Raw genomic sequence first — 12,330 nt, forward strand, 5'->3', positions numbered from 1 at the left:
CGGCATCCTGCTTTGGATGTCACCATAAAAGGAGTCTCATCCATGAATATAAGGAAAAGGAAGGGGAGTTTAAGGTTGTGCTGGAGATAATTTTCACTTTACTCCATGAGCTTAATTTACATTTTTTCCCTTTTAAGGGCAACAAATGAAAAAATAAATCCTTACCCCTCAGGATAAATAAAAAAATAACATTAAAAATAAAAAAGGCTAAACAATTGTGGTTCCACAATCAACTCTGTGTGGGCTCGTAGGGCGGCTGCAGCAGCCAGGTGGCACTCACTATGGGTGCAATAATTACCGGACTATTTAACCCGTGTATCGGACAGCCATAACCATGCTGTTAGAGATGAATGTATTATCTCCAGTGGTAAGCTTTATCCAGTGTTATGAAGACCTGCATCGAGAGATCAAAATGTGAGAAGCCATATTCCTATTTTTATATATCTTTTTGTTTCTGTTTTTGTCATTTTTCTTTCATCACTATTTTGGGTTTAAAGTGCGCTCCTGAGGTTGGGCCGTAGCTCCACTGTGCGATTCTGGACCTATGAAGCATTTCCAGCTTTCTAACCACTGGGGTAAAATGAACGCGTGTTTTATATACACCGCGGTACATATGGTATGTTGCCAGGATAAGTGCCAGTTATTATATGTTCTGGACACTTTCCATGGCTTGGGATATTCATGGATGAGACTCCTTTTATGGTGACATCCAAAGCAGGATGCCGCCTGGTGATCCTGCGTGTCCCCTAGCTATCGCTCCGTTATGTGCGATTCTTCCTTGTCTATGACGCGCATACCGGAAGTGACGTCTGCGTGTCACGGCCGGCATCTGCGTTCCACATACCGGATGTCAGGTGACCGGAACCGGAAGTGACACGATTATGAACAGAGCGCGATTAGGATTCAAAAGAGGATCTAATAGAGCATGAAGTAGCGCTGTCTGGTGAATGAGCTGCGCGACTTTGGGCAGCGTGCATACCGCATGTCCTCTTTCTTCTTTCCCCTGATGAATAGCTAAGGCTAAGAAACGCGTCGGGAGCGGCATCTGGGGAGCGGTATTTGGTGGGTGACCTTATGAATTTTGGTTCACCACCATCATATGGAGCCCCCTCTGAGATCCGAGAGCATGGACAGTCATCAAAATTGGTGAGGATGTTCCATTTCTATATAGCAGAGTTAAATGGTCACCATTGATGGGGCGAGTGTTTTCATGCTCCCATATCTCAGGGTGAATGTGTGACACCCCAGGGGTCTGGTTGCCACAGTGATAGAGATATTACGTCTGAGAGCAGGTGGGAGGTCCTTTGGTCAGGGATCCTGTGCATGCCACACCTCCTGCCCAGTCTTGGGAGGGGAAGGACTTCCCCTATATAAACCCGGGGCTGAGGCAGAGTGAGTGAGAAAGAAGACAGAACAAGAGTAGAGAAGAGAAGCAGCATAGCAAGAAACATCAGGAGCTCTGTGGGGAGCAGTGTTACAACGAGTCAGGGGCTGGCAGCTGCAGAGCTCGCCCTGACTGAGAAGATTTCTAACCGGACCCGGAGTCCGAGGCTGTGGGGACTAACTCCTACCCAGCAGCAGAAACCGTCCGGCAGAGGATTTCAGGTCCTCTGGCCCAGAAGCCCGAAGGCACGGTCACACGCGTGGGACCAGCACCGCCATCGTGGAGCGGAAGCCATTAGAAGGCCCCGAGTCACCGGCCATACGGGTGAGCACCACACGGTACACTCAGGGACGTGGGCTACTTATTCCCGCCTCTAGCAAGGTAGCCAGAAGAGTACAGTTAGTTGGGAAGGCCTACAACTCCGCCTGGCCAGGGGAAATCCCATCTGCTCAAGGACTGACCAGGCCCCTATCACTAGCAAGTACTCCGGGAGGGTCTTTCTTTGTCACCAGTAAAGACCCTGAACTACACCGCACCGTCTCTGAGTGGTTCCTGCTACCCCCATCATCCACGTCGGCTGCCCTGAGGCCATACCCCTCCCGTTGGGGGTTATACCATCCACGCTGCACTATCCTTCCACCGGCCTCAGCGGTCTGCCCTGCAGCGGCAGCTCCATAGCTGCATTCAACGGGTGGCGTAGTCACCAACCATCTACTGCTAGTACATCGCCGCTCAGTTTGACTCCCTGGGCACGGACCGGGTCGCCGCCACGAGACTACAACCCTCAAGAGATCCGGCTCCGGGTAAGCTCCCGCGTGCGCATCGCAGCGCGACACAGGCCCAGGGGCGCGTCAACTTTGGCGTAGTCGGCAGGATTTCGTGCCCGCAACCACCGGGTACTGCGTGCCTGAAAAGCAAAGACTGTTCAAACTTACCAGTGGTGAAGGTTTCCCGCCATCCGGCGCCATCTTCTACCTTCTTCCCGCCATCCGCGAAGTTTTCCCGCCATCCGGCGCCATCTTCGACCTTCTTCCCGCCATCCGTGGAGTTTTCCCGCCATTGGACGCCATCTTGAGGACGCCGCGCGGGAAGAAGAGGGGCGTGGACTCCGAAAGCGCGCGAGAACTGAAGCCCCGCCTCACGTCCGGACGTTGCGTAAGGTCCTGGAAGGAGCCCAGCAGACGCCGACGTCACAGGAGCGCGACGGAAGGTCCTCAACCCTGACGATTCACTGCGGAGCCGCGGCCTACGGAAGAGGATCATCGCAAGGTAGGCCACGGTCCACTAGGGGGGAGGAAGATGTCGGATACGGAGGAGAGCTTCACTGCCTCAACCCCCGCCAGCGCTACCGCTGCTGCAGTTATGCCCTTCACCATGCCCTATATCCCGGGAGCAGCTTGGCTACCCCAGTACTCAGGGGAGTCACATACCCTGCATGACTTTAGAGAAAAGCTGGATAGCCTCTTCCAGGTGTACCCCCTCACAGAAGAGCAAAAAGTGAGCATCCTGGTGGCCCAACTAACCGGGGCAGCCAAAAGGGAAGTAAAATCCTGGCCACCTGGGAGGAAGACTGTCGCAGGGATACTAACCCGGCTGAAGGACACCTTTGATACCCGCACCTCAGCCGAGATTAAGCTTAGATTCTACGGGTGCAAGCAGCGAGCGCATGAGAGTATAAGGGACTATGCACTAAACCTACAAGAGGCCCTGAGGGCCATAAAGCAGACCGACCCTGATGGGGTGGGAAACGAGGACAGGCTGTTGACTGAACAATTTATAGAGGGTTTATATTGCAATGCCCACCGAACCCAGTTGCGGGCAATGGCCTTACAGGATCCCCATCTGGACTTTGCACAGTTCAAGGACAGAGCCATCCGGGTGCTCCGAGAACCGGCACCAGGTGGCGTTGTGACCCACAGACGCCCCACTACCACTTACTACCAGGAGGCGGCGCCCTTGTCAGCAGGGCCTGTGGGAGCTGATGCGCAGGCTTTGGACAATGACCCGGCTCCAGACCTACACCATCAGGTCCAAGAGCTAGCTAAGAGCGTTGCTGCGCTAACCCGAACTGTGCAGTCTTTACAGGTTTCCACCCCAGGGAAGATCCAGCTGGCATCCGGACCGGAGGACATCCCGTGGCGTCGACCAAGGAGGACCCCACCGGCCAGAGGAAGACCCAGTGACCGATACAGTGAGGACGGACGACCCATCTGCCGCCGCTGCAATCAACCCGGACATATGGCAAGGTACTGTTCTTTAAACGGGCACAACCTGGGGTAGAGGGCCAACCCCCAGGAAAAAGATCACCAGGCCCATCGAACTGGCGCGACAGATATGTGGGAGGACGTCCAGTCTTGCCTGTGGTACTGGATGGCATTCCCATGAGTGCCCTACTGGACACCGGGTCACAGGTCACCACCATCCCGTACGTGCTCTTCAAGCAGTACTGGAATGACTCGGATATTACCCGCTACCCCGACGACGACTTGAGTATCATCGCCAGCAATGGTCAGCCCGTGCCACAGATCGGATTTAAAGAGGTGACCATCAAAATTGGTAGAGTCGAACTGGCCGCACAGGGACTGATCATTGTAGATATCGATAAACATGAGAGTCACCCAAAAATAACTCTAGGAACTAATGTAATTGAAAATTGTCTTGCAGAGGTGATTTTCCTTTTACAGCAGGTTGCCAAGAATGCCAGCTCCGGCGAGCAGCGGGTGCTCCAGAAAGAGATCCGGGCACTGATGCAACGGCAACAAGTGGAACTCTCCGGCGGTGAGATTGGTAGCGTAAGAATGTGTGACCCTTTTCCTATTGCCATGCCCCCAAAAAGTGAAATGATGATTTGGTGCCGGGCAGCTATTGGTCTGAGAGGTAGAGATTACCAGGCAATGGTAGAACCAGTTTACTCAGACAGTAGGCCCACCATTTTGACAGCACGGGGGGTGGTCAATGTACGCCATGGGAGGGTGCCCATTCGCATAATAAATATCGGGGAGAGGGAAGTGTACCTGCCCCGGTATGCCACGCTAGCCAAATTATATACCACTAATCAAAGTTCTATACAATCTGTGGAACCCTTGCCTCCATCTCACCCGGAGGAAGGTAACGGCTCTAAGAAAGACATGGAGGACTGGTGTCAGCAACTACATTTGGGTACTGACTCCACTCCCTCACATCAGAAACAAGGAGTCTATCGGGTGGTTCAAGAGTATGAGAGAGTGTTTAGTAAACACCCGTTAGACTTCGGGCGAGTCAAGGGGGTAGAACATCGCATCCCCACGGGAGATCATCCTCCCATAAAAGAGAGGTATCGACCCGTACCCCCTGCACATTACCAACACGCCAAGGGGATGCTTAGAGATATGAAGGAGGCTGGGGTAATCCGGGATAGTTGTAGCCCCTGGGCAGCCCCATTAGTTTTAGTCAAAAAGAAAGACAACACCATGAGGATGTGTGTAGATTACCGGAAAATCAACCGTATCACACACAAGGATGCGTACCCCTTACCAAGGATAGAGGAGTCATTGGCTGCTTTAAGATCTGCTAACTTCTTCTCTACCTTGGATCTCACTAGCGGGTACTGGCAGGTTCCTGTAGCAGAGGCGGACCGGGAGAAGACCGCATTCACCACCCCGATGGGACTTAGCGAGTTCACCTGCATGCCGTTCGGACTCTGCAACGCACCAGGAACCTTCCAACGCCTAATGGAGTGTTGTCTGGGCCACAGAAACTTCGAGACGGTCCTGTTGTACCTGGACGATGTCATCGTATACTCCAAAACTTATGAGGACCACCTGAAACACCTGGCGGAGGTGTTCGAAGCTCTGGCAAGTTACGGCCTAAAGGTGAAACCCTCCAAGTGTCACCTCCTGAAACCAAAGGTGCAGTACCTGGGACACGTGGTGAGCGCTGATGGAGTGGCTCCCGACCCCGATAAGATCACCGCAATTAAGGGATGGCCAAGCCCCTCCAGCGTAAAAGAAGTGCGGCAGTTCCTCGGGTTGGTAGGCTACTACCGAAGGTTTATTCCCGGTTTCACCAAAAAGGCAGCGCCTATGCAGGACCTCCTGATAGGCCAGTCCCGGAAGGCCAAGAACCAGAAGCCGCCCTTCAAATGGGAAGAGCTAGAAGAAGAGTCCTTCCGCCAGCTGAAGATGGCCCTCACGGGGGATGAAATCTTGGCGTACCCGGATTAGAGCCAGCCCTTCATCCTCTACACCGACGCCAGTAACATCGGGCTAGGAGCCGTACTGTCCCAGATCCAGCAGGGGAAAGAACGAGTAATCGCCTACGCCAGCCGAAAACTGCGACCCACCGAAAGGAACCCCGAGAATTATAGCTCATTTAAGCTAGAGTTCCTGGCCGTGGTATGGGCAGTCACTGAGTGCTTTAAGCATTACCTTGCTTCTTCCCGGTTCACCGTGTACACGGATAACAACCCGTTGACACACCTGGACACGGCAAGACTCGGTGCCCTGGAGCAGAGGTGGATGGCCCGTCTGTCCAACTACGAGTTCATAATCAAATACCGGGCAGGGCGCTCCAATACTAACGCGGACGCCCTGTCCAGGATGCCCAACCTGCCGGACGAAGGAGAAGATCCGGAGGGACTGGAGGAAATTGAACTCCCTGCGTTCACCCGTCATGGGACTATCCAGTATTCCCACCGGGTAAGGAGTAAGCAGGCTGCTACGTTGAACCCCTTACCTCACTACAACTGGGCGGAAACGCAAGACAGCGACCCTGCCGTCCGACTGGTGAAGGAGATGCTGACTCGGCCGGAGGCTCGCCTTGAACCAGACGCTCCGGAGGAAGCCAAACAACTATGGGCAGAGAAGAGTCGACTGTTCCTTTACAAAGGGAAGTTTGTGCCGCAGAATGGTTAACTCCCGGACGCATGAATTACTCTGGCAAGTAGTGGTGCCACGAAGAGACGCAGCCATGGTGATGGAGGCATACCACGACGGAGCTGGACACTTCGGGTGGAAGAAGCTGGAGTTCCTGCTGCGCGAGCGATTCCACTGGGTAGGCATGAGGGGAACCATTGAGAAGTGGTGCAGAGACTGTGGCCCGTGCAACCTGAGAAGGAAGGACCGCGCCAGCCAGAAGACTCCCCTGCAGTCCATCGTCACCCGGCAACCGTTGGAACTGGTAGCCTTGGATCATGTAAAACTGACCCCAAGCAGAAGTGGCTACGTCTACGCGTTAACCATCGTGGATCATTACTCCCGGTTTCTGGTTGTCGTCCCCGTCAAGGACTTAACGGCTCAAACAGCAGCTAGAGCCTTCCAGCAGCACTTTTGCCGTCCACACGGGTACCCGGACCAAGTGCTGACGGACCAGGGACCTGCCTTTGAAGCGGAGGTCTTCCAGGAATTCTGCAATCTGTATGGCTGCCGGAAGATAAGGACGACACCCTACCATCCGCAGACTAATGGACTTTGTGAAAAAATGAACCAGGTGGTAATGGATCTTCTAAAAACGTTGCCCCTGGAAGAACGCAGTCTGTGGCCTGAAAAGTTGCCCGATCTGGTGGACCTATACAACCACATCCCGGTAGGGTCCACCAACTGTACCCCGGCTTACCTAATGAGGGCAAGACCTGGTAAGTTACCTGTTGACCTGGAAATGGGAGTCCTGACACCCGAGGACACTTCACCAGAAACAGACTGGGACACAGAGAGGCAGCAGCAGTACCGGAGAGTACAGGAGAGCGTGGAGCGAAGTCTCTGTCAGGCTAGGGAAAGACAAGAGAAAACTTACAACCAGTATGCTCCCGCTGTTCCCCTGGTACCCGGAGAGCAGGTCTTGAAGAGGAAGAGACGGCTCCACAAGTTGGACGACCAGTGGGAGAAGGACCCGTACACCGTACTGCCCTCAAGCCACGAAAACCCGAAGGTCTGTACCATCAGTAAAGACGGAGGGGAAACCACAGCCATTGTATCCCGGGACCACCTGAAGAAGTGTCCCGAACAACTGAGGAACCCTGAAGAGGAACAAGAAGACCCTCGACCCGTAGAGGAAAGGGAAGATATGGTTAGTACCGTGCTCGGGGACTTCCCTCGGTCTTGGACTCAAGTCAATGGTGCAGTTGTGGTACCCGTACTCACCTTCCTCCAACCATCATCCCAAGAACCTACGGAGCAACCGGTAGAGCTGGAAGAACAGCCAGTCCAGGAGGCAGAAGACTCTACACAAGCAGACCCGGAAAATCAACCCTCTGCTTATAGTGAGCCTGCCATACCCCTAGTGAGCCAGAGGGCCCATAGACAGCTGCCCAGTTTACCCTTGACAGCTCCTACACCCTGTAGTTCAGGGCCAGACAGTCAGCTCCGTAGGTCCACTAGGGCCACTAGAGGCCAGCTACCCGCACGTTGGAGGATCTAAATGTTTAAGCTATCTTATAATGTTTACTTGTTTATAGTTGCTTGTGTATAATTTTGTGTTTCTAGTTCTTTTTAGGAGTCCTTGGTGGATTTACCGGGAATCCTTGTACATAGTTGGAGCGTAACCCAGGATGGACTAAAGACTGTTAAGGACTCGGGGCAGGACAGGCCCCTACCTGGTTATGTCTCCCTGTTTTGGTGAAATGGACACCATGCTTTTCAAAACTGCACCCGGTTGCGGACACGCCGTAACCATCTTATGTGTTTTTCTTATTGTATTGTTATTGTTATACCTTGTTATGTTTTTCTAAAAAAAAAAAAAAATATATGTTTAGTCCCGGAGTACTAAATTTCACTAGGGGGGAATGTGACACCCCAGGGGTCTGGTTGCCACAGTGATAGAGATATTACGTCTGAGAGCAGGTGGGAGGTCCTTTGGTCAGGGATCCTGTGCATGCCACACCTCCTGCCCAGTCTTGGGAGGGGAAGGACTTCCCCTATATAAACCCGGGGCTGAGGCAGAGTGAGTGAGAAAGAAGACAGAACAAGAGTAGAGAAGAGAAGCAGCATAGCAAGAAACATCAGGAGCTCTGTGGGGAGCAGTGTTACAACGAGTCAGGGGCTGGCAGCTGCAGAGCTCGCCCTGACTGAGAAGATTTCTAACCGGACCCGGAGTCCGAGGCTGTGGGGACTAACTCCTACCCAGCAGCAGAAACCGTCCGGCAGAGGATTTCAGGTCCTCTGGCCCAGAAGCCCGAAGGCACGGTCACACGCGTGGGACCAGCACCGCCATCGTGGAGCGGAAGCCATTAGAAGGCCCCGAGTCACCGGCCATACGGGTGAGCATCACACGGTACACTCAGGGACGTGGGCTACTTATTCCCGCCTCTAGCAAGGTAGCCAGAAGAGTACAGTTAGTTGGGAAGGCCTACAACTCCGCCTGGCCAGGGGAAATCCCATCTGCTCAAGGACTGACCAGGCCCCTATCACTAGCAAGTACTCCGGGAGGGTCTTTCTTTGTCACCAGTAAAGACCCTGAACTACACCGCACCGTCTCTGAGTGGTTCCTGCTACCCCCATCATCCACGTCGGCTGCCCTGAGGCCATACCCCTCCCGTTGGGGGTTATACCATCCACGCTGCACTATCCTTCCACCGGCCTCAGCGGTCTGCCCTGCAGCGGCAGCTCCATAGCTGCATTCAACGGGTGGCGTAGTCACCAACCATCTACTGCTAGTACATCGCCGCTCAGTTTGACTCCCTGGGCACGGACCGGGTCGCCGCCACGAGACTACAACCCTCAAGAGATCCGGCTCCGGGTAAGCTCCCGCGTGCGCATCGCAGCGCGACACAGGCCCAGGGGCGCGTCAAATGCCTTCATGTTCCCACATATTGGGGTACAATAAGTTGATATAGTGTACTGTGGGCTTCATTATCTTTTTTCCTATTTGCCATTCCTTCCTTGGTTTGTGTTAGAGATGCAATATGCTTATATGACATATATCTATATCTCTGGAAGTAACAATATATGGAAGTTCTCTTGGTTATTATATACCACAGGCAGTCAAACTGTGTGTTTTTAGGTCCTTGCATTTGGCATGTATTTTATCTAATGGTATTAAAAGTTAAGTTTTAAGTTTCTATAGAACTACACCTGCTGGTATCTATATCTACTTTTGTGTAGTTGTTTCTACTATCCCCGTTGCTGCATTAGAATATTATAATATACAGCTCACCTGCTGCAGAATATTATAATATACACCTCAGGAATGAGTTTCATATAATATATAAATCCAACCTCCACGTTTTGGAGTCACATAAAGCAAACTGGGCCTCGATTGAATGTCAATGTATGACATCACAGTGGGATAGAATTCTACGCATGACATCACAATGGGGTCCACTTCTTTATGATACTCAGTGCTGACGTCTCTCCTCTCATTCCTGCAGCAGCTCTACACAGAGGACATTAGATGTACACGACTTCAGGAAGAACACGACTCAGACCAGGAGTAGATGCCACCATGAGATGTCATAGGCGTCACAATCATCATAAGCAGCTGCCGGTCTTCATCTTATCAGCCTCCATGTTGTTGGACACATTTCTGCAAACCGGACTGAGGGAATTTGCTTAAAAGTGCAGAACAGGATTAGGAATTCTACCTTCCAGGACAGGACATCAACCGTAATGACACAGGTCAGTGGCTCAGAAGAGAAATAAGAGCATAGGGGGATTTATGAAGAGCGGCATGTTATATACTAGTCATAAACCTTATCCCTGCTGGCGTGAGGTGGGCAAAACTTATGTGGCCCATCTGTAGGCTGTCTATGCACCAACATGTACAATTCCCCAGCCATGAGCTGGTCTAGATTTCACCTACAGCGTATATAATTTATGAGTTTTTTTGCACCATTTCTGCCCCTGGTAAGTAAATTAGGTTACTTGTGTTTTTACATTGCGTTTTTGAGTGCGTTTTCTTTTTACATGCTATTTTTACGCATTTTTGACGCTGCTTTTTTTGTTATGTCATGCTTTAAAGAAAGCTGCTCTGCTTTTGATGCTTCCTATTATTTGGCTTTGACAAAACTTTATTGATACAGTCATGTGCAGATTACTTGCGTTTTTGATGTGTTTCAGCCACGGAAACACTCTAAAAATGTGTTTTTTATTTGTGGATTGTCCACATCTAATGCAAGTCTATGCAGAAAATCTGCACATAAAACTCAGCGTACCCGCAAGATAAGTTGACATGTTGCAGATTTGAATCAAATTTACGCTTAGTTTAAAAAAAAAGCAAAAAATATAATTCCATTCACTTTGCTAGAACAGTAAGATGCTGCATTTTGAGGCAGCAAAAATAATCAGCGTCAACAACTCACCAAAAACTTGTCATGGGCACACAGCCTAATACTACCGAGTTCAAGGAACACAGCGATCAAAAAGGCAAATACCACATCCATGTGAGCCTTCTTACAGGGGAACTATACTTTTAAGTAACTTGTTAGAATAAACTGCTTTGTGTGTATGAGCGGGGTCACGCATTACACCACTGCTCCCATAGAAGTGGACAGAACAGGGTCACACATTACACTACTGCTCCAATAGAAGTAGACGGAGCGGGGTCAAGCATTACACCACTGCTCCCATAGAAGTGGACAGAGCGAGGTCATGCATTACACCACTGCTCGCATAGAAGTGGACAGAACAGGGTCACGCATTACACTACTGCTCCCATAGAAGTGGACAGAGCGACATTACTGCTCCCATAGAAGTGGACAGAGCGAGGTCACACATTACACCCCTACTCCCATAGAAGTGAACGTAGCAGGGTCATACATTACACTACTGCTCCCATAGAAGTGGATATTTTTAAAGGACCATTGAAAAATACAGATATAAATTACAATGGGCAAACTAACTATGACAGATGGATACAGAGGGGAAGAGGACACTGGCCTTGTGGGATTACAATCTACAGGGTCATGAGGAAAGAGGAAGTATTTGGGGGGGCTGCAGCTGCTAGGTTGGTACTGATGTAGCAGTGGAACATTGCAGGCTCTAATCTTTCCTGAAGAGATGAGTTTTCAGGTTATGTGTAAAGTTTTCCATTGTGGGAGACAATCAGAGGTGCTAAGACATTGAATACCAGAGGATGGGGAATAATCAAGCAAAATCTTTGAAGTGACTTAGTGAAGAACATATGAGAGCAGTGGAGAATAGAAGGTCTTGTGAGGGCCGGAGATGATGTGTGGGAAGGTGTTAGGAAAATAGTTGTTAGATGTATGGAGGAGTCAGAATATGGATGGACATGCAAATCATTGTGAGTAGTTCAATTTGATTTGTTGGGAATTGTAGGCCAGAGGAGGAGTTTGTAGAGGGTGGAAGCGGAGGATAAGCGAGGGAAGAAATTGAATAATCAAGCAGCAAAGATAAAAGGCTTTTGTACCAAACTTTTCTTGTTGAACTTATTGCACAATGTAATAGTGGTGGAAAGAGCAGATACAGTTTTTTTTATTTTGACTCTTCGTTGAGGAGATATTAGCAATGAATGTATTTGACATCTAATAGGATAACATTTTTCTTTTTTACTCCAAGTAAGTGTTATGAGCAAACAGCAACACTCACAGGTACGACGAACACGTCCCCACCATAGCTTAGGTTTCTCAGTGTGTAACAAGTAATCATATAGTTCTGATCTCTTGCTCTAACCTATTGCATGAGTCAGTTTTGAAAAATTTTGGACAAACGCTTTAAAAATTAGAGGTCTGATATGCACCCATAATACTACTCAGTTCAAAGGCTAAAAGAGTCCTAAGGGCAAAGATAACAAATAATAGGAGATTTCTTAAATTATGAGCAAACATATTAACTTTTTATTTCTTTGCCTAATGTGGCAGAAACCACACTTCTCTTTGAGATGGAAAGGACAACTAGAGGGGTTATGGAGGAGGCTGATGTTTTTTAGATGTTTAGGAAAAGTAGCCGAGAAGTAAATGTAATGCATGTCTTTTTATAAAGCAGAGTAATGAGTGACAATAAAGATTTATAATTGTA

Source organism: Phyllobates terribilis, unplaced genomic scaffold (assembly GCF_046119375.1).
Source record: "Phyllobates terribilis strain yellow unplaced genomic scaffold, ASM4611937v1 Scaffold_3__8_contigs__length_932513732, whole genome shotgun sequence".
In the NCBI taxonomy this organism is placed as follows: Eukaryota; Metazoa; Chordata; class Amphibia; order Anura; family Dendrobatidae; genus Phyllobates; species Phyllobates terribilis.